Here is a 24,960-nt window from a genome sequence, read left to right on the forward strand (position 1 = left end):
GGTAACTGGGGTACTTCTGAAGTGCCGAAGGAAGGGGATTAAAGAGAGGACCGCTGCGCACTCTGCAAAGCCTCCAATGGCCTCCACTAAGCTATTAGGCCAGCGTGCGACTGGACCTGCAGCCAGGCACACAAAATGGAGTGCCGGGCTGCATGATGGGCCCCGGACCATGCTCAGGCCACCATCGTTGAGCCAACCTTAGAGTTGACAGACAGAAAAAGATGGCAGCCGGGGCGCAGGCGCCCTCCCCTTTAAGAAGTGTCCCAAGAGCAGATGTTTACCAGCTTCACGACCAGCGAAGCTGGTGTTGACATCATCTTGCGGCAATTTTCCCCGCGGGGTGTTAAGGGGTCGTCGCAAGGCGTTGAGGGGTCGCCATGCATGTCGAAGATGTCATCGCCAATTGCACGGCGGCCCAGGGTGTTAACAGAGGGGCGCAGCGCACAGTCCCTCCACAAACTCCCGGGTAATTTCCCGGGAGGCATTAACAACCCCTCCCCCGGGAAAAACATGTTTTGCACCCCATTAGCACCAACGGAAGGTGCTAACAGGGCTATAAAATGGGGTAATTTTGCCCCCCAAGTCTTAAGGGTGTAGCTCGGTGGCGTTACACTCAAAGGGTGGACCAATATCGGGTGCAGTCTAATCTCAACTCAGCATTGCCACAGGCTTTTCCCAGTACTTAAAGGGGAGGTGCATTGATACTGCAGTACCTCATTCTCAGCATTGCTGGCTGTGCAGCTGCCTCAACAAGGAGAAACACAACAAGGAGAAGGAGCCGGAGGACTGAGGCAGATCTTCCTCATTTGGGTGGTCAGGTGATTGAATGGTTCAACAACTGCTACATACCACCATCTGTACCACAAGCTTCACGCACTGCACAAAGCACCAAACACTCAGCACTCATCCACCAACAATCTCTACCTACCAAGACTCACACCCACATCTCACACCTTGCATACAGTGACAGCTATTCAACTATGGCAGGTGCAAGAGTCATTAGATATTAGAATGAATGTGATATGTTTATGCATACATTTATTAATGAAGTTTGCCACATTTTGTGGATTCTCTCATTTTACCTTTCTACCCAGGAGGATGCTGCGACATGACATAACACAGGGATGATATGATGGGCATGTGGTGAGCAGAAATGATCTGGGATTTAAGTCATCCAGGTGAGAGCCCTGATGTCCCCCCTCATTATAATAGAGCTCTCTAGTGGACTACTCCACTAGTGGACTACTGATGTAATAAGAATAAAAACCATGTGCTATGCACAGTGTTATTAGTAACCATGTTAGTGCAAGTGTGTGTATTAGCTGTGTCTCAAGATATCACAGATTGGCAATGAAGATTTTTGGATTCCCAAGCTGAAATTTTTGTCGGACGATAATCCTGCCAACTGATGGAGATACTGTTGGAGGTTCTTAGTTTTGCAGAAAAGCTTAAATATCCAAGGTAAATTTCAAGCACACATGACTGAACTGTCGATGTTGCCAGAGTCCAGATGGCCATACCTATGGGAATAATAGGGCGCTTGGATGAGTTCCATCACAACCGAGAGACTTTTGGAGCGTATGTGGAGCGCTGGAAATGTTTTTCACTGCGAGTAGTATCGTCGAAGTCCTTGATGATGTAAACAGTAACTGGGCAGTTTTAGAAACGGGCTATGTTCTTGACTTAAGCAGGTTCCCCGAAAAATGTACTTGTTCCCGCCAAGCTAAAGGACATGCCACTGAAGGAAATTTTAGGACTATGGTCCTGAGCACTTGGAAATTGCTGAAAGTTATAATTTTGGAACACGCAATAAATTAAATGATGAGACTATCAGTGAGTACATTGTTCTTCTTCTTCGGCAATTCCTTGGAGTTGAGGATGACTTGCTTCCCCACTAATATGAGTTCTCAGGTGAGTGATGAGTCCAATGCAGGATCTACAGTCTCTGTCACAAGTGAGGCAGAAGGTGGTTGCAGGGACAGGTGGGTGGGGTGCTTGGGTTGTCGATCACTCCTTCCGCTGTTTGCGCTTAACTTCCTCATGCTCCCGGTGAAGAGACTCGAGGCGCTGTAGAACTTCTAAGGGTGATTGGACAAGATAACACCAATAGGCAGCCATCAGTACGTTTTCTTCAATGGGTCAAGATTTATTCTGCTTACAGCGGTAGTATACTTAACAAAAGGCGATAATTGAACGAAAGCTAGCAGTCCTAGGTCTCTGGAAACATCCGGACATAGTCGACGTCATCTCCAATCTGTTTGGTGCTACTCCAGCAGTTTCTGTGCAAAGATATTCTTTGAATATCTCTCTTTTAACCAATTTTTTAATCAAAATTTTGTTTGGCCAGTGTCCATATATGGCCTTTAAAAAGTCACCTTGTCAATTGGTTCTAATGGTCAAAATATCATTGTCAATCAAACTAGAGCTAGTATGTTGGCCAGTCCTGCCTCCAGTAATTTTCCATCAACCTTACTTTGTCCAGGTTGTCTTGTTTATAGATTTCTTCATCTCCTTTGTTGACGTTGGTGCACCTATCCTGCCAATGGATTTGCAGGATCTTGCAGAGGCAGTGTTGGTGGTACTTCTCCAGTGCTTTGAGGTGCCTGCTGTACATAGTCCATGTCTCTGAAGCTTATAGGAGGCCGGGTATCACTACTGCCCTGTAGACAATGAGCTTGGTGCCGGGTTTGAGGTCCTGGTCTTCAAACACCCTCTTCCTCAGGCGACCGAAGTACCTTTAAAATAGCTATCCATTCATCTTGGAAACTTTCAGGACAGAGCTTTGCATGAGCACTTTGTTTGTAGGTTGAAAATTGAACAAATCAGAAATAAAGTGTTGACAAACCCGAACTTGACTTTTGATTTAGCTTGTCAGACAGCTATGTTGATGGAAATGGCCAACTAATACTCCTGAGAATTTCACGCCATTTCCAGTCGTCAGACAACTGAGGTAAATCAGCTGCACTTTGAAAGTACAAGGCAGTTGGGCCTCAGCAACTGGCCAAGATAACAGTGCATTAAAGTCGAGCTATCGGTGTCTGGGACAACACCTCGCTGAAAGCTGTCCGTATGTGAAGGCAGAGTGTTTTACTGCAAGAAAATTGGGCATCTTATGAAGGCGTGCCAACAGAAGAGTAAACCGACTACATTGTGTTGAAGAGAAACAGTAGGAAGAGGAGATTCTGGAGATAACCATCATCAGGAGCATGAAGGTATCTAACAGTGAATTGCGAAGTATTGTCATCCAAGTAGACGTCGCAGGAACCAGGATATCCACGGAAGTCGACACTGGTGCATCCGTGAGTATAGTACCGGAATCGCTATATCGTGACAAGGTGTGTGATTTTCAACTAGGGAAACCGTAGGTAGAGCTACGAGGGTACTCATGAGAACTAATCCCTGTAGTAGAAAGTGTCATCATACCTGTGAAATACAAGGATCAGTATCAGAGCTTGCCTCTCATGGTTAATGGCAGGAGATAAGCCTGACTTGTTAGGTAGAAATTGGTTGGGATCACTGAAGCTGGATTGGAATGAAATTTTTCATGTGGAAGCGAAATTTGCATTGAAAGATGACATCATCAAGCAGTATCCGAATGTGTTCTGTGAAACAGACATTCTGATCCAAGACTTCAAGGCGAGTGTCAGAGTGCAGAAGGATGCAAGACCAGTTTAATGCAAGCCACGTACCATACCATATGTACTCAAGGAGCAAGTTGAGCAATAACTCAAAAGACTAGAAACTGAGAACATTATCTCTAAGGTAGATCCGAGTAATTGGGATACACCCATTGTTATTGCACCTAAGTTTGATGATAAGGTAAGGTTGTGTGGTGATTATAAGGTAAGCATAAACCAGGTTCTAGAGTGTAATCTATCCAATACGTTGCCAAATGTGGAAGATTTGTTCACAACGCTGACAGGTGGCCAAGTCTTTTTAAAGTTAGATCTAACAAATGCCTACCTACAACTTGAGTAAGATGAAGAGTCCAAGTCATGCTTGACTATAAATACTCATCTAGGCCTATATCAGTTTAATAGGCTACCATTTGGAGTGTCTTCTGCCCCCATCATATTCCAGGGGGTCATGAACCAAATTTTGCAAAGGATTGAAGGGGTAGTGTGTATGTAGATGACATCCTCATTTCAGCACCAAGCAGGCAAATCTATAATAAAGTGTTGAATTAAGTGCTCAAACGGCTAGAGAAACATGGAGTATGAGTGATTGCTCACAAGTGTGAGTTATTCAAAACTCAGTGGAGGACTTAGGGCACAGAGTAAACAAAGATAGTTTACATCCAACCTAGGGAAAGCTGGATGCAATCAGAAATGCAGCCAGTCCCAAGAATATCTCTGAACTTCGATCATTTTTGGGTCTTTTGAAATATAGAAACATAAGAGTAGTAGTAGGCCATTCGGCCCTTTGAGTCTGCACCGCCATTCAATATGATCATGGCTGATCCTGTATCTCAACACCATATTCCCGCTTTTTCCCCATACCTCTTGATGTCTTTTGTGTTTAGAAATCTATCTATCTCCCTCTTAAATATAATCAGTGACTTGGCCTCCACAGCTTTCTGTGGTAGAGAATTCCACAGGTTCACAACCCTCTGAGTGAAAAAATGTCTCCTCATCTCGGTCCTAAATTTCCTACCCCATATCCTGAGACTGTGACCCCTTGTTCTAGACTTCCCAGCCAGGGGAAACATCCTCCCCGCATCCAGTCTATCCAACCCCGTCAGAATTTCATATGTTACAGGAAGTTCCTCCCAAATCTTCCGACAGTGTTACATCCTTTGAAATAGGTCCATTGGAAGTGGTCAAAATAATGCGACACAACATTCAAAGTGTGTAAAAGTCAGTTAGTAGAGAGTACCACGTTAGTTGACTATAATGTATCTAAGGAAATCAAACTAGCATGTGATGCCTCTCCATATAGAGTTGGGGCAGTAATATCTCATGTACTAGATAGTGGGGAGGAGAGACCAATTGCTTTTGCTTTATCTACTCTCAGTGCCAATGAGCGGATTTATGTGCAGATCAAAAGGGAAGCTTTGGCATTGCTTTTTGGGATCAAGTAGTTTCACAAATACTTGTATGGTCGTAAGTTTACCATACTTACTGACATTAAGCCGCTGACAGCAATCCTCCATCCAAAGTCCCCAGTTCCAACCTTAGTTGCAGCCCAAATACAGAGTTGAGCTTTGATTTTGTCAGCATATATATATGTTATTGAGTACAGACGATCAACTGATCACATTACTGTTGATGCTATGTCCGGGTTGCCATCCCCATCACAAGTTACACCCAATAGGGAAGAAGTGTTCTACTTCTCATACATCTATGAGCTGCCAATCACATCTGAAGAGATTGGTAGAACAACCAAACATGATTCAATTATGTCAAAGGTGTATGATTACATAGCAAATGGATGGCCAAACCAGGTATCAGAGGAAGATATTCATCCATACTTTGTTTGTAGGAATGAATTATCAGTGGATAAAGATTGTATCATGTGGGGAGCAAGAGTGGTTATCCCAAATTGTTAGGAAATCTTCATGACCTTCACCTAGGAATGTGCTTGAACAAGAGAATTGCATGCAGTTACTTAGAGTGGCCAGGTTTAGATAAAGAAATAGGGCCCAAAATTGAAGACCTTACTGCCCACTGCCACCGACTGCTGCCCATTGCTGCTGATATACCTCTGCAACATCCACCCAGTGCCACTTTCAATGTGGTTTGGAGCGGGCTGGAGTGGGCGGGAGGGGAGAACCACCGGGAACTGCCTGCCGACGTCAGCGGATGGCCAAGTCGTGCAACAGACCTCATGCCCGCCAAGCTGCGATATTGATGCAGGCGGGGGTCAGTGGCAGTCGGCGGCAGAATGGGGGTGGACTGCTAGCTGGAGGCTGGTCTGTCCCCGACGGTAGGTAAGAAGATGGTGAAAAAAAGGTTAGTACACTTTTTATAATTTTATTCTTTACAGGTATTTACCTGCATGGTGTCCCCTGAAGATCTTCAGAATTTTTGTTTTTGCTTTTCAGGTCTTCAACCCTCCGTGGTCCCAACTCCATCCTCGGTGACACTCGGGCAGCATGTGCCTTTGCTGCCGAGAATGAGAGCTCCCATCGGCCGTCGCCCAGATTGGCGGCATAAGTCGCTCATTTGCCACCCGCCGACCTTCGAGGGACCTCTCCGATGAAAACCCCATTCAAAGTACCATCAGGTACCTCATCGGCCATCGGTGATCCTTTGGGCAGCACTTGGGCGGGCAGCAGCCTTCATCAATTTCAGGCCCATAGAGTACTTTATCAGTCAGTATACAACATGTCAATTGGTAAGCAAGAAACTATTACAGTACAGAATCAGTATCATTACAGCCATGGAAATGGCCTCCCAGGGAGTGGTAAAGGTTACATGTAGATTTTGCTGAGCTAGAAGGACAGCAATTCGTCATAGTGATAGTCATTCAGAGAGGGTAGAGGTCTTTCCGATGCAGAAAACAACAACAAATAAAACACTAGACAATCTGCAAAGATTGTTTTCTTCATATGGCTTCCCAGAAGAAATTGTGTCTGATAATGGGCCACAATTTTGTTCTGAAGCATTTTCATAGTTCATGAGCAGAAACGATGTGAAACATACCAAAGTTCCACCGTATCACCCTGCTTCAAATGGTGCAGCAGAGCACGCAGTACAAATTGTAAAATGTGCCCTCATCAAACAAATGCTAGATCCAAATCCAAAGAAACAGCAGTTGTCATTGGACCACAAACTGGAAAATGTTCTGATTACTTATCAGATTACTCCTCATACAACTATTGGTGGAACACCAGCAGAGTTGTTTCTCAAACGACAGCCGCAAACCAGGTTCTTGTTGTTAAAGCCAAATTTGGCATTTGTTTTTATTCTACTGTTATCAGGCAGAAATAGAGTCATGATAGAGGTAGAATATTAAAGAGAAGTGTGAAGTTGAACCAGAAGGCAAAAGTGAAGAACCATCATCATAAATGGTTAACGTGGTTACCAGGAAGCGTAGTGTAGATATGCGGTCCTCGCACATATTTAGTCAAGATGTTTGATCTTGGAACGATTAGGTTTGTTCACATTGATTATATTTTGCCTACAGATGTGGAAGGAGTTCAAACTTGGGATGATTCAATTTACTCTGATGAATCAGATAGTCTGGTTACAAGTCGAGTACCGGTAGCAAATCCTCATCAGATGTATTCTAAACAAGTCCAGGAGGAAGGCACAATTTAAGTCTGAGTCCGAGTCAGACAGACAAACAGTCGGAAGGTGTAGAGAGCCCAAATATAGATCAAGGTCAGCCCTTGGAGAAAAACTCTCCTCAGGCTCAGCCTAGAATGAGCCTAAGCCTTACAACAAGATTGGAAAGTTCTGTTCAAGAAAGAAGTTATCCTGTTCGAAACAGAAGAACAGTGGTTAAATTTGAGTTGTAAATATGGAAATATAAGTTCATCTCTTTTGTTTGTGTATACCATGCAAGTTATGTATAATTATTATTTTGTTAGGATTAACTTCTTCAATGAGGAGGAAGAAGTGTAATAGAGCTCTCGAGTGGACTACTCCACTAGTGAACTGTAATAACAATAAAAACCATGTGCTATGCATAGTGTTATTAATAGCCATGTTAGTGCAAGTGTGTGTATTAGCTGTGTCTCAAGATACCACATTGGCTCCACCATAGATCCTGGAGGGTGAGGTAGCATGCCAGTACAGCTCCCATTAAAGTTGTCAAGTGTAGCAGTTTATATCTTTGAACAATACTGACAAGAAAAACCTTGAAATTACTCATGTAAATTCATCCACTAGCTGAAACTGACAAGAAACCACAGAAACTAACCTGCCCTGACAGCTGGGAATGATTAATGCGGATGCCGTTAGATAACATTGCTGGATCCGGCATCCTGCAGCTGTGCACCTCCTCGTCCTGTCGTTGATTGGTCGAGGCGCAAGGATAATGAATTAGGCCGGTCAGGTCCATCTTGGTCATAGGTCATTGGAGGAGAGGTTGTCCCAATATAGCCTTAGAGAGTTTCTGCAGTGAATCCTGTAGATTATATACACTGCAGCTATTGTGTGCTGGTGCTGGAGTGGATGGAGATCTGGTCCAGTAGCATGAGCACCGATCAAGCAAACTGCTCTGTCCTGGATGGTGTCAAGCTTCTTGAGTGTTGTTGCAGCTACAATCATCCAGGCAAGTAGTAAATATTCCATCACACTCCTGTGAATTTTTAAAATTGATGACACCTTGTCAACAGGATGAATCCATGGATGGAAAACTATAATTATGAGGAGAGACTTCCAATACTGGTACAATTTCCACTGGTCAGCAAAAGTTAACAGGAGATTTAACAGAGGTTTATTAAAATTCTGAAAGGGTGAATAGGGAAAAACTATGTCCTCTGCTTGGGGAATAAAATACATGGGGTCATCAATTTAAAATTATTACTACAATAGTGAGGATAGTGGTTAGGAAAAATGTCTTTACACAGAGGGCTATTGGGAGCATAGGATGTTTTGTTACAGTGAATAGCTGAGGCAGAGACTCTTGCATTATTTAAGGAAAACGTGAATAGATATTTGAAGGAGAGAAAGACATAAGTCTATGGGGAGAGCAGGATGGTGGGATTAGTTCTGGATTGTTCTAGTAAAGAGCTGACACAAACACAATAGGCCGAGTGGCCTCCTTTGCTGCTTTAAATTCTATGGCTGGGATTTTCCTTACTTCAGTGGGTCCAGGGTGGCTGGTGTCAGGAGTGGGTTACGGCCCCGCTGCTGGTTCCATCTCACAACCTAGAATGAATTTACATTGATAGGGCCCAGCTGGTTTCCCAGGCCAATGAGAGGAAGCGGGTCTGGTGCCAACATTCATGACGCGTCATTAGCCGGTTTCTTTTGGCATTTGTGCTGTGAGTGTTCTACAGCATTGAAGTGCTGAAAACACTGACAAAGATTGCATAGAGGCAGAGGGCTGCACCCAGGTTCTCCTCTGATTCCCTCCGTATGTTTATGGAGTGAGTCAGAGCATGCAGGGCGGTCCTCTTCCCTTCTGATGGGCAGAAGATACCTCCCCAGAAGACCAAAACAGCCTGGTTGCACATTGCAGAGTAGAACACAAGCAGGGATGTGGTCAGAAGGACCTGGGTGCAATGGTGCAAACATTTCAATTATCTGATTAGACCACAAAACATTAGTACAGAGCTACACTCAACCTTATCTTGCTGTCCCTCTCATTAGATCTCCATCATTCTGTCTTCCATACACTATTCCTGCACATTGTTACTCACACCAACTTACCTTGCACCCAGACCCATCCCTCAAATCCACATCTCACTAGCCACCCCTCACACTCACCCTAATCCTACCAAATAACACACAAGGGTAACCACTTGGATGTTTTATCCAATGTTATTGTAACGTTTCTGTTAATGAACTGTCAAACATTGAAACCTTTATTTTCAAAACTTTATGCTCTTGTACAGATTTATGTGCACATTTGGAAGTGGCTTAGTGAGTTTCAGTGAATGGTGAGACATAACGGTACACACCGTAATGGTGATGACTGTGAAAGGAATGGCTTGGTCATTGTAGGGATGCTTTATGGTTGGTGTGGGGTGGTGCCAACCTGGCATATCATGTAGCAGCCAGGGTGTACAGTATAAAGGTAACTAAATCTGGCCATGATGAGGCTCTCCTTGGCCTCCCAGGTAGCATTGTGGTCGGGTGCTGATGCCCTGTGTGCTGTGCAGCAACAAGTGATTGCGGAGAAGGTTGGTGTTTTTGTTGGTGCTGGTGGTCTGATTATGAGGACCAAGGTGAGACAGCATAAATGGCAGCCATGCTGATGGAATAGATGGCAGATCAAGTACAGATGACAGAAGCAACCTGTCAATGGTGAGAGAGGTAATGAGGTGAAACTGGATGGAGACTTGTGGAAAGACTTGCAACATGCTGAATCTGTTGTGGAAATGCAGTGAGGAACAGCTTATGGCTGAGGAAAGTGATGATCTGTGAGGTGGAAGCTTTTACTTACATTTGAAGCTGTCAAGTAATCAGCTGGAGCAATAGCCAACAAACACCCACCTCAGGTTGACAGTCATGGTCACTGAACAGCGCGGTTCCCAAGACCATGAAGTTAATGTTAAAAACTGAGGGAAAAAAGCCTGTTCAGGGTCTGATAAATACATTATAATTAGTTTAATTGGGTCAATGCCTGTTCAATTGGAAGAGGAAATATTATTTAAATAGCTGAAAGTTGTAACATAGGGCTAGAACTTCCACTTTTGCGCTTATCGCCCAAAAATGGGCGTTGTTTCTAGTGTGGGCGGTAAAAAAGGGTTTTCACGTCGTCGGCTTCTCGCCCATTCTCAAAGCACCTAGTCTCCATTTTTGGAAATGGGCTTTACCAAGAGCAATATGAAATGGGCGGTAGCATTACATTTTTTTGACCTACTGCCGTAAAGTGTCGCCGTCCTTAGCAACAGCATGGCACCGCTCGATTCCCGTGATTCAGGAGGTCAAGGGTCATCATGACATGCGCAGAAGAGGAGACAGAGCAAGAGGGAGCTCAGAGGCATTGAAAGCGTGTGTGGCATCGGTGTGTGCTTGTTTGGCTGTTGTGGGAGGCACGAGGGAGATTCACCTGTAGCAAAAAGCCTACTAAGCACCAAGAACATAGTTGGCACCGAGTTTTTGTCCAACAAATAACATGTAAAATGGAAGGGATGGAGGAGGCCCTGGAGCTGGTAGCCAGGAACACTGGTGGCAGAGGGCTCCCAGTGGTCCCGGAGCATGGCACTGCATCCCAAGGTGCCACACCCCCAGTGCCAACCACACATGAGAGCCAGCAGCAACACCTTGCTTCTGGCTTGGAGCACGCTCCCACCTCAGAACTGTCTTCTCCTGTATCTGTCCAAGCAGTGTTTCGGCCTTCATTTCCCCCGCCCCCCCCCCCAATGAAGCAACATCTGAGGAGCTCCTCGGCCAGGCGGCTTGGAGTCAGGAGGGAAAGGGGAAGGGGTAGAGGTGGGGAGGAGAAGCAGGGGGGTGGGGGAGGTGGGAAAGATTTGGTTTGTGCAGAAATACTGCTGATTTCAGACTAATGTTCAGTTTAAATGTTGTTTATTTAACAAAACCTTGTAACCCATTGACTCAGATAGCTGCACCATAACACGCTGGTGATTCCTTAACATCAAAGGATGTAATGACACTTAAATTCAATCAACTTAAACTTTAATTGTCACCAAGGTGATGCCCACCATTGATGTATGAGCTGCACACCCAGCAGTGTGTCAGCCTTGTAAATAAAACTAACGTTCTTTCAGGCAAAGCGATCATTGATGAGCTCCTGACGTAAAGCTCTTGCAGCTATCATGCCACCATGGGCCCTTTCATGCAGTCTACAGGGGGACAGGGGGTATGGCTTCAGTGTCAGCCTGATTTTCTGGGCCGATGTCAGCGTCCACCTCCTCATCCTCCTCTTCCTCTCTCTGGTGAGGTGGTCTATCAGACTCATCAGGCAATTCTTGTTCCCTCCTGATAGCCAAGTTGTGCAGCATGGAGCACACCACCACGAATTGAGCTATCTGCTCAGGGGAATATTGGAGCTCGCCTCCTGAGTGGTCCAGGCATCTAAAGTGCTGCTTCAGCACTCCAATGGTTTTCTCCATGATATTGCTACTTGCTTTGTGGCTCTCGTTGTATCGCCTCTCGGCTTCGGTTGGGTGTCATGCAGGGGGGTCATCAGCCAGGTGGCGAGGCCATATCCTTTGTCACCAAGCATCCAGCATTGACCTTCTGGCTGATTGTTAAACAAGTCAGATACAGTGCTCTCACGCGGGACGTGAGCATCATGGATGCTGCCCGGAAATTGAGCATTCACTGCCAGTATAATTTGCTGGTGGTCAACAACCAGTTGGACATTCAGGGAGTGGAATCCCTTGCAGTTCCTGAAAACCTCTGCATCCTGAAAAGGTGTCTGCATCGCAATATGTGTACAGTCTATTGTTCCCTGCACCTTGGGGAAGTTTTCAATTCTGGAGAATCCTAAAGCCCTTTCACTCTGTGCCTCCCTGGTCATAGGGAAGCTGATCAAGTCCCTCCTGTGTGCGTGCAGGGCTTCAGTGACCTGTCTAATGCAGCAATGTGAGGCATGCTGAGAAAGTCCGCAAATATCTCCAGCTGTGGCCTGAAAAGAACCTGAGGCATAGAACGATAGTGCCACGGTGACTTTGACCTCCACGGGCAGTGCAGTTCTAATGGTGTTGGCAGGTTGCAGATCTGTCCTTATCAACTGGCATACCTCAGTGATAACCTCTTTTTGGAAGTGCAGTCTCTGAAGGCAGGTGGTGTCGGGCAAGTCAATGCTTTTCCTTGTATTTGCGGGGGGTGTGATGTCTTGTCCTCCTCATCAGTCTGGCACATCTTACATTGGGCACATAATGCAGTGGAGCGTTCCTTCAGCGATCTCGAGTCTTCTGCATGTAATTGGTCACCAAGAGAGGATGAGAAAGGACAGGCCCCATTGCAGTAGCTCTCTGTTTTCCACTGATTAGTCACAAACAAGGAATGTCCCGTGAAGACACCTATTCAATTCCAATTGGTCATTGTGTGGTCAAGATGTTCACATCAACTCCAACGACCTGTAGAGTACATCCGAACTTCCCGGAGGTTGAAGCACAGCTGCCTTTTAAAGGATCCGACATGTGATCTGGAACATGGCATCCACAACGCTGTGGTTCGTTCCGGTTAGATTCACTTTTTCTGGGCCTTTTTTTGGGCGAGCGATATTGTGGGCGATATGTGTGCGAGGTGGTGAAATTGATGCTGGGTGATCTCATGGATGCTAGTTTCGATAAATATGCTGTTTACGACAAAAAAAAGTGAGTGGACTTTAATATTGAATCTCGGCGTTAAATCAGTGTGTAAAGTAACACTGGGCGATATTATGGCCGTTGATTTCGCCCATTCTGATGATTCCGCCCAAGAAAAGTGGGCGGGCGGGCGGTAACATTTTTTCCCGGCATTAAGCACATGGGGAAAGTAACGCTCGGCGATAAGTTTCCTAAAAATGCCCGTCAGTTACCACTTTGTGCCAAAATGGGCGATATATGGACGTTATATGTCATTTCAGTGGTAAAATGGGCATTAAGTGGGCGTTAAGCATGCAAAAAAAGTGGAGGTTCTAGCCCATAGGATTTAAAATTAAAATTAAATATCCAATTGGCAATTTTCCTCTTTTACATAACAAGACCAAGAAATATTCAGTCTTCTTCAACAATTTAAATGGAGAAAGATTGTAAAGTGCTGCAGTACAGCGGGACCTGGGGGTACGTGTGCATGAACCACAAAGGGTTAGTATGTAGGTACAGCAAGTGATCAGGAAGGCCAATGGTATCTTGGTCTTTATTGCAAAGGGGATGGAGTATAAAAGCAGAGAAGTCTTGCTACAGTTGTACAGGTTATTGGTGAGGCCACATCTGGAATACTGCATGCAGTTTTGGTTTCCATATTTACGAACGGATATGCTTGCTTTGGAGGCAGTTCTGAGAAGTTTCACAAGGTTGATTCCGGAAATGAGGGGGTTGACTTATGAGGAAAGGTTGAGTAGGTTGGGCCTCTTCTCATTGGAATTCAGAAGAATGAGAGGTGATCTTATTGAAACGTATCAAATTATGAGGGGGTTTGACAAAGTGGATGCAGAGAGGATGTTTCCACTGATAGGGGAGACTAGAACTAGAGGGCATAATCTTAGAATAAGGGGCTGCCCATTTAAAACTGAGATGAGGAGACATTTCTTCTCTCAGAGGGTTGTGGATCTGTGGAATTCGCTGCCTCAGAGAGCTGTGGAAGCTGGGACACTGAATAAATTTAAGACAGAAATAGACAGTTTCTTAAACGATAAGGGGATAAGGGGTTATGGAGAGCGGGCAGGGAATTGGACCTGAGTCCATGATCAGATCAGCCATGATTGTATTAAATGGCGGATCAGGCTCGAGGGGCTGTATGGCCTACTCCTGCTTCTATTTCTTATGTTCTTATCTTCTTTAATTGTTTGAAAGCAAATAAAATGCATATCTGGTTTTGTTCAATCTGTGCACGCAGCCATTGTTTACTAAACAATATATGAATTTAATGTTTCTTTTAGTGACTTATCATTTAAAAGTTACACATTTGGAAGAGATATGATACAGCTACAAACAAATAGGATAATATTTAATTAATTAATAATTTTCTCTGATTTTGGGAACAATAAGATTCATGGGGGTTGTTTTGAATTTTATTTCTTCTATGCCCATTTACTTCTGCACTGATTTTTTGATTTAGCTGGTTCGCTAAGTTGGTGTTCTCAGATTTGAGTGATATTTCAAGAGAGCAGAAAAGAAAGAAATAGATTTCTATGGCTTGGAAATGATTGCCTTGTATAAATGTATATCTCTGTATCCTTTTTGTAACATATTTTTGAGACATGCTTTATTGCTTAATTTCTCTCGTATGCGCCAAAAGTCAGTATTTTATTGCTTATATATGCAGCTATATTTAAAAACATAGGAACATGAGAAATAGGAGCAGGAGTAGGCCATTTGGCCCCTTGAGCCTGCTCTGCCATTTAATAAGATCATGGCTGATCTGATCATGGGCTCAGCTCCACTTCCCTGCCTGCTCCCCATTTGTGGCAGTGATATGCAGGTCAGGTTTCATGGGCATAATTATTCAGCAACAATTAGTATTTCTATAGCATTCCTCCTACAGAAAGATATCTCAAAGTCCCTCACAGTGCAGAGAATGCCAAGCAGAAGGCAGAAGGACAAGACAAAAACATTGTGAGGTGTGCTGAAAACCATGTGGAAGAAAAAGTTTATAAGGAGGCTATTTCAAGCAAGGAGCGGATTGGCAAGGAGTGATTTGGGGAAATAGTTGAAAAAGCAGCCACTAGCAGTGGAGCAGAGTAAGAAACAACAAGTAACCCAGTATCAAATGAGTAGAGATGTCGTGTAGGGATGTCTGCCTGGGGAATTTCACTGACTATGGTCTCAATTTTCCCCAGTATTTGCACCGTTTTTTTTGGAGCAGGCTGTTTTTCTGGCCTAACTTAAAAATCCCCAGTTTCCCCAAGCAATTTGTACCAGCGTAACTCAGTTAGTTACGAATTTTTTAAGTCTGTTTTTTTTTTCAGCCAAAAGGGGCGTAACCAGCCACCTACGCCACTTCTGGCCATTTTGGGAAGTTTGGCCAGCTGAGAGTTACTCCAGAGAGAGGAGAGAGAGGAGAGAGAGGAGAGACCGGACAGCCTTCGGGCGGGGTTGGAGATAAGATGGTGCTATGTGTTTTTCAATTCTTTTAACGTGTTGGGAACTGGCTTCACTTTGCAGCTTCAGCTCGCATTGTGTCCCTGGTTACCATGGCAGCTCAATTGTTTTGGCGCAGGTGAAGGCTCCACCCACCTCTTCACATACTCCTCAAGTACGCCAAAAAAATGCTTTGGGGAAAATTGACCCGATGGTGGTGTGAAGCTATGGAGTCATTTGAAACCAAGAACAAGGTTATTGATTAATTTCATTGAGATACAGGAAATCAGTAGAACTTGGCAAGAATGGGACGATGGGAGTGCAAGTGAGAACATGGGTTGCAATATTCTGAATGAGTTGGAATTTGTAAAAATGGGAAGACCAGCTAGCAGCTTTAGAGAAGTCAAGCCTTCATTTGTTAATTAGGATTTTAGTTGCAGTTTGAATTATCAAATGATACAGCACCAAAGGAGGCCATTCGACCCATCATGTCTGTGTTAGCTCTTTGGTAAAGCTGTCCAATTAGTCCCACTCCCCACTCCCCTGCTCTTTCCCCAAAGCCCTGTAATTTATTCACTTCAGGTATTTATCCAATTCCCTTTTGGAATTCATGACTGTTTCTGTTTCCACCATCATTTCAACCAGTGCATTCAAGATCACAACAACTCTCTGCATAAAAATACATTTGCTCATGTAGCCTTTTGTTCTTTTGTCAATCACCTTAAATCTGTGACCTTTGGTTACTGACCCTTCTGCACTGGAAACAGTTTCTTCTTATTTATTCTATCAAAACAATTCATGGGGAAGAGAATGTTTGAGAAGTGGGAAGAAAGCAGCCTTGGTAGTGAATTGGTGTGGAGAAAGATACTTTGCTTGGCTTCGAACAGTATGTCAAGGTCCACATCTCCAGACTTAGCATTAGGGTGGCTGATGGATTCATGGCCACAATTGCAGTAGGACCTGAAGGGGATAAATCTGGTTTACCTGACATTAATCTCTTGCAGGCTAAGTTTAACAGAGGCAAAGAGGGTAATGGAGCTGGTAGCTGTAGAGGAGGGTGTATCTAGATGGGCTAAAATTGCTAAGGATGAGGAATTATTGATGTAGAAACTGAAATGGCATAGAGAATGAAGTGAAGTATATGCCAAAATCCTGTGACGATCAGTAGACAAGAAGGATATTGAAGGAGTGGTACAGGGTGAGTATACAAAAATGGAGAAGGAACAAGATGTATAAGAGGATAGGTGAGGTTGGATCTGGTGATAAATACAATGTTGCCATACTATGGTTTAGATGGGGAGCATTGATGGAATGTGAAGCTGGGTGTACTAGAATTGGTGAATAGGAAGAAATTGGCAATAATGCTCCCCATAATGCAGGTTTCAGTCATGGCCAAAATGCTGATGTGCTCCTCCAAGGTGAGGTCATGGATTGGGAAGGCCTGGTTCATGAGAGAGCAAGCATTTTTCAGGGTGGAAGAATGGTAGCTGTAAGTTCACTGAATGGGCTGGCGGGTTAGGATTGGGAAACTCACTAGAAAGAGGGCTTCAAAAAGGGAACAGGTGGAAGACTGGAGGATTCAGGAGGTTTGAGAAATTTAGATTAAAGAAGTAAGGGGGAGCAAATGCACCAGAAGAGTGGAATAATGGTCTTTGGGGGACTACTGTGGTGGAACTGCCTGGATGTGTCACGATGGGTATGGTGAAGGGTGCTCAGGTTGAGGCACAGGAAAGCGAGAAGCTAATCTAGCAGCGCAAAATATCTGTGGTGGCAGAAGGAAAGGAGTTCTTTTGGGAACAACAATGATAGGGCTGGAGAATATGGTCATCATGGTACCGCTTCTTGACAAGAGTTAGGAGAGCATCAGAAGTATAGATTGGGCAGAGGGACAGAAGATGGGAAAGTGGAAGAGACTAAGGCAAAAAATAAGTGAATAGGAAGGCAAGAAGCATAGGTTTGGAGCAGCAGCCATTATTTATGGGCAATGAAATAGAGCAACAGTCTTATAGTATTACAGCTGTAAGTAGCTGTGAAGCTTGCTGTGATTACAGGAGATTAACGGAAGAATAAATTAATTATACTTATATCAGTCACTCATGTCCTCAGGATGACCCAAGTTATCTCATAGCTAATGAAATATTTTTCAAGTATACTCACTGTTGTTATGTAGGCAAGCATGGCAGCTAATTGGCATCCAGAATGGTTCCACAGTCAACAGTGAGATAAGTGACCAGTTAAGTATAAATATTGGCCGTGACACCAGGATCTTTTACAAATACCTACACAGGCAAATGGGGTGTAGGTTTTAAGTCTCATTTGAAGCACTTCTGACAAGGTAGAACTCCCTCAATACTGCACTGATGTGTTAGCCTAGACTATGTGCTCAGGTTGTGGAGCGGAGCTAGTTTAAGTGAATGCAGGCTCTGAGAATAACCAATAGTATTGTGTAAGTTAGTTATTTGGAACGTCACCCTATTAAAGGGCAAAGATATTGCCATTTAAAGAAAAGAGTATAATTTGCTTTCTTTTCAGAAACTCATGCAAATGATGGTGAAGATAAGAAATTAAAGGATAGGCTCAACTATCTTTCCTCATTCCCCCCTAGGACGATTGAGTAATTTTTATCCATAAATGAGTTTCTGTGACTTTGGAGCATAAATTCATATCCTGAATTGCATCATATTTTAGTTAAGGGATCTCTTACTGGTAACTTAATCACCTTTTAAATATATGTGCAGCAGACAGTGAATAACCACATTTCATTTCCTTCCTTTTTGAATATTAGAGTTATTTAGAAAAATCCCTGTGAATTGTTATCATGTTTTGGATCCAGAAATAAAATAAATATCTTTATTCTAAATCTTAATCCTCTGGAAAAGCATCTAAAAGAGATTAAAATATTTTGGGCTCGAAATTGCGTAGCGCCCAGTTTGGGGTGCTAACTTTTGTGGGAGCTAAAGGGCGTCACAGGAGCGATAGCGGCAGAGCACTGCACAATGTTCGATGCGGCGCTGCCATCAGTACAGGCTCGTTCCCTCCTTTAAAGAGAAGGGGAAATGCTGGGGTGACTGAGGTTTCCGGCTGTCTGTATTGGGCCACGGCATCTGCGCTACCTCCATAGTAGCACTAAGTATTCTAAGAGTACGGGGCTGAGCAATCGCAGGGTCCAAAGAAAGCAAAATGCACCACACTGGGACATAATTAAATGTTGCCCTACCTGACCACCACCGCCTTTAATTAGTGCTCCCCAAGCGGCCAGCTGAGGTGACAGCACCTTCTGCAGCTGCCGTTGCTGACGCCCAGCGATGTTGCAGGGGACGGGGGTGAATATTGCATCCAGGGCAGTAATGTGGTGCAGCACACTGGATGATGTCATGATCTCTGGGGTGCAGGACAGTGAGGTGATAAGTGTTAGCAGCAGTGCAAAACCGCCAGAGACATTCGCGGGCGTCGGTGATTTCGCCATGCCCGGTCGGTAATCCCTTATCTTCCCATTATCGTCCCCACAGGCGCTAATGGGAGGCACAAACCAGGCCAATTTCTCACCCTAAAACAACAGATAGAATTAATCGAGTTGACATTTTCAGATTTTGAATCCCGGATTGAAACAATACCATATTTTCATAAAACTCATCAATCTTTTTCATGTGAGAGTTCTGTTTTTCTCTCCAGTTTCTGCATTGAAAGAGTGTATCAGTGAATCGATAACCATGCCTCTCTCTATTGATTTCTTTAATAAAATATTTTATTCTAAATTATGGAAAATAAACATTTTGTTGCTACAAGATTCTATATTAATTGCGTTATCATGGATTCATTTAAATTTTATGATGCTATACAAAGGAGCCCATGCAAATATACAGGAAGCGACCTTTTTCAAAGCTTACTATTTTTGCTTTTGCTACAAAACAAGCAGAAAAAAAGCAAATAAAAATGAGAGCAGGCAGTAGGTAATCTTGAAGCACAGTATACATTGTGTCACACCTTTGTGACATGTCTACTTAAATCAAGTCACAGCTGGATTACAATCTTTACTTACTTGGAATTCTAGTCAATTATTTTCTTTCGGCCAAAGCATTATGGAGATATAAATTGATCTGGTAATCAACCCACTTATCAGTTGAGAAACCAAACTGCTTCAAGTAAAAAATAATCTACCACATTATATTGAGGCCCTTAAGCTTGCAATGTCCAAGTGATTTAAATTTTCTTTATATAGTACATAACAATCACTATGTAAATCTACATTTATAGCTTCCTATGGGGACATCCTGCCCTTCATCATAGGATCTGGATCTCTGTCAATTTTGCATTTAAAATAAGATTTAATGCTTCCTTTCAGAAACAGAAGTGATCAAAGTGCTCACTGATATGAAATCTAGAAAGGCTAAGTAACAATAAATTTTCAATTGAATTGTGTCAAAAATGTTGGCCCTTCATTGACATTTTTTGCCATTCAATTTTTGTCATCATACTGGAGATGGAGCAGGAGCAGGAGAGGATGGAGGGAAAGAGAGTATCACTGGCTGTATATGAGAAGGATGTACACTTCGAGGTATAACCACCTCCCCAACCCCCGCCCCCCCCAACTAAAGATTTCACAGGCCACCAGATCCAATGATGACCTTGATGAAGAGCTCTGTGTTGGAAGAATATGCTTTATCAAAGAGGCAATACCAGAGATGCTTACCTTACTACATTAAGACCAAGGTCATCTGCCCGTAAGATTCTGCCTAGGGCTGCGAAGGTCACAACCACACTCAATGTTTACAGTACAGGGTCATTTTAAGCAGCCACAGGGAATCTGGAGAAACATCGGAAATAGCGATTACACCATTTCACTGAGCTTTCTGTGGATTGTCCACTGAAATTATGGTAGACGATCGGGGGAAACTCTACAAAAAATTCTATCCCTTAATTCCCAAGCACCCCCAGTGCATTACACCTGTTTTACATGGGATTTGTGCTTCTGAATTATCAATTGATATCAAAGTAAGCTGACCATTAAAAACAAAACTTTGTTTTATCACAACTTACTCTCAGTAAAAGCATACTCTTTTGTAATGGATAGGTGTAAAAAATGTAACAAGAAATTAGTTTGATGAAAAAGATGGACTAGAAATTGGCCTCCTTAGCACCTCCTGTTATCGCCTCCGGGGTTGTGGGCGGGGGGGAGGGTGCTAACAACTTACCGACTGGACGCGGCGAGATGAACATAGAAACATAGAAACATAAAAAATAGGTGCAGGAGTAGGCCATTCGGCCCTTCGAGCCTGCACCGCCATTCAATGAGTTCATGGCTGAACATGCAACTTCAGTACCCCATTCCTGCTTTCTCGCCATACCCCTTGATCCCCCTAGTAGTAAGGACTACATCTAACTCCTTTTTGAATATATTTAGTGAATTGGCCTCAACAACTTTCTGTGGTAGAGAATTCCACAGGTTCACCACTCTCTGGGTGAAGAAGTTTCTCCTCATCTCGGTCCTAAACAGCTTACCCCTTATCCTTAGACTGTGACCCCTGGTTCTGGACTTCCCCAACATTGGGAACATTCTTCCTGCATCTAACCTGTCGAAACCCGTCAGAATTTTAAACGTTTCTATGAGATCCCCTCTCCTGCTAACTTCGGCGGGAGGTTTGCGGTGGCGGTAAGATGTTGCGTCCCAATTTCCTTTACCCAGAGACCATGACGTCCTGGTAGAGCCCTGGTAGAGCCCTGGACCCAAACTTCGGTTCCATTTCCCTGCAGCTGGGCTGGGCACTTTGGGGCAAAAGTTAAAGGGTAGGTTGCCGAGGTAAGTACCAAAATTTCTCAAATGATTATTTTCAATTTTTTTACATGTTCCTGGGCCACGGTCGATCAGCCCTATGCATGGGGCTGATCAGGCCGGATCACGGCTGCTGTCGGGGACCAGCTCACTGGTCCTAATGCAGAGCCTGCAGCAATGGCCTTTCCCTTTAAAGAAGGGAAGGAGCCTCAGAATGTGGCAGCGCTGCATGGCCCATTGTGCAGCACTGCACAAGTACTGCCCCGCCTGCTGCCTGTTGCACTCCAGGAAGGAATTTTTTAAAAGCTGAACAACAATAGCACTGGCACTAATTTTTTCAACTTTCAAAAGTTAACACCCTAAATGTGCTGCTCCTGAGTTTCTCCCCCTATATGCTTACAAATTGATTTTTCTCTATTGTAGGATATGTGTGCAATGCTACCTTAATTTTGTCCAATATGATGGAGATGAATTTCTCTGATGTTTGACACGTTGTATAATAATATGAAATATAAACAAACAAAATACTCAGACTAACATAAATGGCCAGTGTAAAGAAAAATAGTAGCATTGTCACTTAATGAATACTTGTACAAGATATAATACCGACTACATACATTATGCTGGAAATAGCTGCCCTGCTTGCACTGTTACATAATCATTTGATTCAATGAGCTGGACCTTGACTTTCCATTGACTGAAATGGAAATAAAAAACAGTAGAGATGTAAAATGAACTGCCCACTCACGATTACCTATTATCAAGATCTATCCAACTCCTAGTGATTAATTGGTCTGAAACTGAAATCTGGATAACACAAACATTTAATTGCTGTGTAAAAGTCAGAAATTAAGTTACATGGCCAGATGCCAGGAAAGGGAAATTGACAGTATTCAAATAAATCTTGTCAAAGTAAGCAGACTAAAGAAAGAACTTGCATTTATAAAGCGCCTTTCACAACTTCAGGATGTTCTGAAGCGATTTACAGCCAATGAAGTGTAGTCACTGTTATAATGTAGGAAACTTAGCAGCCAAGTTGCACATAGCATATGGTCGGGGCCATAAAAGGAGCGGAGGTGCGGTGGCCCGGGAGCAGCGTGGAGCCATGCCACTTCAGTGAGCAGTGCGAGCTGGTGCAGGAGGGCGACGGCAGCGAAGAGTGAAGTCATCAAGGTCCAGGTCGATGATTGGAGCATGGGCAGATACAGCAGAAGCGGCGAGCGACTGTGGAGGGATGTAATCGGGGCCCAGGAGAGGCGTGAGTTCAGGGCCAGGGGCCCAGGGGCAGCACGGGCCAGCCCACACTGCGATATGTGTGCACACTAGGTCCGTGCAGCAGAGCAGATCTCCAGTCTTCTTGGCTAACCCTTGCTACTGGACCAAGACCTAGCTCTGTCAAGCCCGTGTGGTGGCTTGTGTGCAGTGGCCACCACACGTTAAAAAAATACACACACGGGCATCTTCTATCCATCAGGATTTAATTCAGGACCTGGAATATTAGGTCCTTCATTGAAACACCTGTGAACTCATTATTTTTTGGCATGGAAGCACGTCATCCTCATTTCGAGAGACTGCCTATGATGATGAGCAAGGTCCCACAAATAGCAATGTAATAATGATCAGCTAATCTGTTTTTGTGATGTTGGTTGAGTGATAAATAATGGAGAACTCCCCTGCTCTTCTTTGAAATAGTGCCATGGGGTCTTTTCTGTCCACCTGAGAGGGACGATCTCAGTTTAACATCTCATCTGAAAGATGGCACCTCCGACAGTGAAGTACTCAAGTCTCTGGAGTGAGACTTGAACCTACAATCTTCTGAGCCACTGAGCCACAGGCAACACCTGAGAAATGTACGATGGTTTAATGCTGATAGATTTTAAGTAACGCACAGGATATGGGTAGTTATAAGGAATGGTGAAAGAAGAAAGATTTTGGTGGTAATAACTAACCATTAACTAAAGGTATCCAGTTAATGTGAAACTGTTACCAACCAGACTAATCGCAACAATATTTTAATTCTTTCTAAGTCATTTGTAATACATTTTGAATATTTTGTTGAGTTTTGGGTAACCGACCTTGAAAAGGAGTTTAGAGAATAATTAATATGATAACTCTGGTTCTTCTGTTCTTTTTGCTTTGATATACTAGCTTTTCACTGAAAACAAGATTAAGGCGAGACCTGATGAATGGTACGCATCATGTGAGGGTTTAAGCCTGTTACTGAACTTGCATTGTGATGCCAAAGAACGACTATGAACTATGCAACCCTCAAGCAAGACTCCAGAGGGGAACTTTCCTCTGTGTGCTATATGTAACAAAATTGTAAACCCATCCTTTATAAACAGTTTTACAATTTTGGTGCATATAGTGCGCATCAGAAATCTTTCCCGCAGACTAAAACATCTTCTCTTTCCCCCACATAATAGTAGATGTATGAAACAGAACACAGCAAAAATAGTTAATGCTGTATCACATAAGTCATTTGGCTTGATAACCATCTGTTTAAGAATGGGACTGAAGGTAAGAAGGATGAACATTTTCACAGATTATCAAATATTCTATGAAACATGATGGTTTATGTGCTGCATTGATAAGTGACTTGTGAAAGTAGCTAATCAGGTGTAGGTTATATGTTTGGATTACTATTCTGGAGGCATGCCTAATTGTATTTTACATTGTCAGCCACTGTAAGGATTATCTTCCCATGTTTGAAATATTCTTGAAATTCGGTTGCGCCTCTTTTGCGGCATTTATCCAGGCAGAGCGACAAATTTTGCGCCGGGAAATGGTTTGTGTCTCCAGCCGAAAAATTCACCAGCTAGACCCTGAGTGTGCAAAAAACAAAATCGAAAAAAAACCACCAAAAATATTTCCAATACGTTACTGATATCACATAAACATAAATCGAAAAAATAAAAACATTAACAACAATCACACTTACCTCAGGTAGACATTCCTTCCCTCACTGCAGCAGTCAATGTATTTACTGAGGCGTACGAAAGCATGGGCCTTACGCTAAACCTCCATAAGACAAAGGTCCTCCACCAATCTGTCCCCGTCGCACAGCACTGCCACCCAGTCATCAAGATCTATGGCGCGGCCCTGGACAACGTGGACCATTTCCCATACCTTGGGAGCCTCTTATCAACAAGAGCAGACATTGACAACGAGATTCAACACCGCCTCCAGTGCACCAGTGCAGCCTTCGGGCGCCTGAGGAAAAGAGTGTTTTAAGACCAGGCCCTCAAATCTGCCACTAAGCTCATGGTCTACAGGGCTGTAGTAATACCCGCCCTCCTGTATGGCTCAGAGACATGGACCATGTACAGTAGACACCTCAAGTCGCTGGAGAAATACCTCGGGGCGGCAGTGTGTATAAAATCGATGCCTGGCCGTGAGGATGCTTTCCTTCAGTTTGAGTTGGTCCCGAATTAGCACTTTCAGCTTCTCATATGACTTGGTCATTGTTTTCTCTGGTGCAAGAAAGTCCCTGAGGAGGCCGTAGACCGCGGACCCACAACTGGTCAACAGGATAGCTCTGCGCTTATCTCTCAGTGTGGCCGGATCATCGCCTACCAGGTCGTTTGCTATGAAATATTGGTCGAGCTGCTCTATAAAGGCTTCCCAATCTTCACCCTCTGAGAACTTTTCTAATGCACTAACGTTAGTCATTTTTGCGTGAAAGTTTGTAATCTCGTCGCCAGTTGTTATGACCCGTAGGTTCAGGCATGAGTCTGCAGACAAATGATAGTACAGCCCAGAACTTGTCCTCCTCTTTGATGGCTGCTGAAGTCAAGGTGACATTGCATGAGATGCTTGTAAGGAGGATTTCCCTCTGTGCCACCTTACAGCATCATCCTATGGGTCAACATTACAG

Source organism: Pristiophorus japonicus, chromosome 6 (genome assembly GCF_044704955.1).
Source record: "Pristiophorus japonicus isolate sPriJap1 chromosome 6, sPriJap1.hap1, whole genome shotgun sequence".
Classification (NCBI taxonomy): Eukaryota; Metazoa; Chordata; class Chondrichthyes; family Pristiophoridae; genus Pristiophorus; species Pristiophorus japonicus.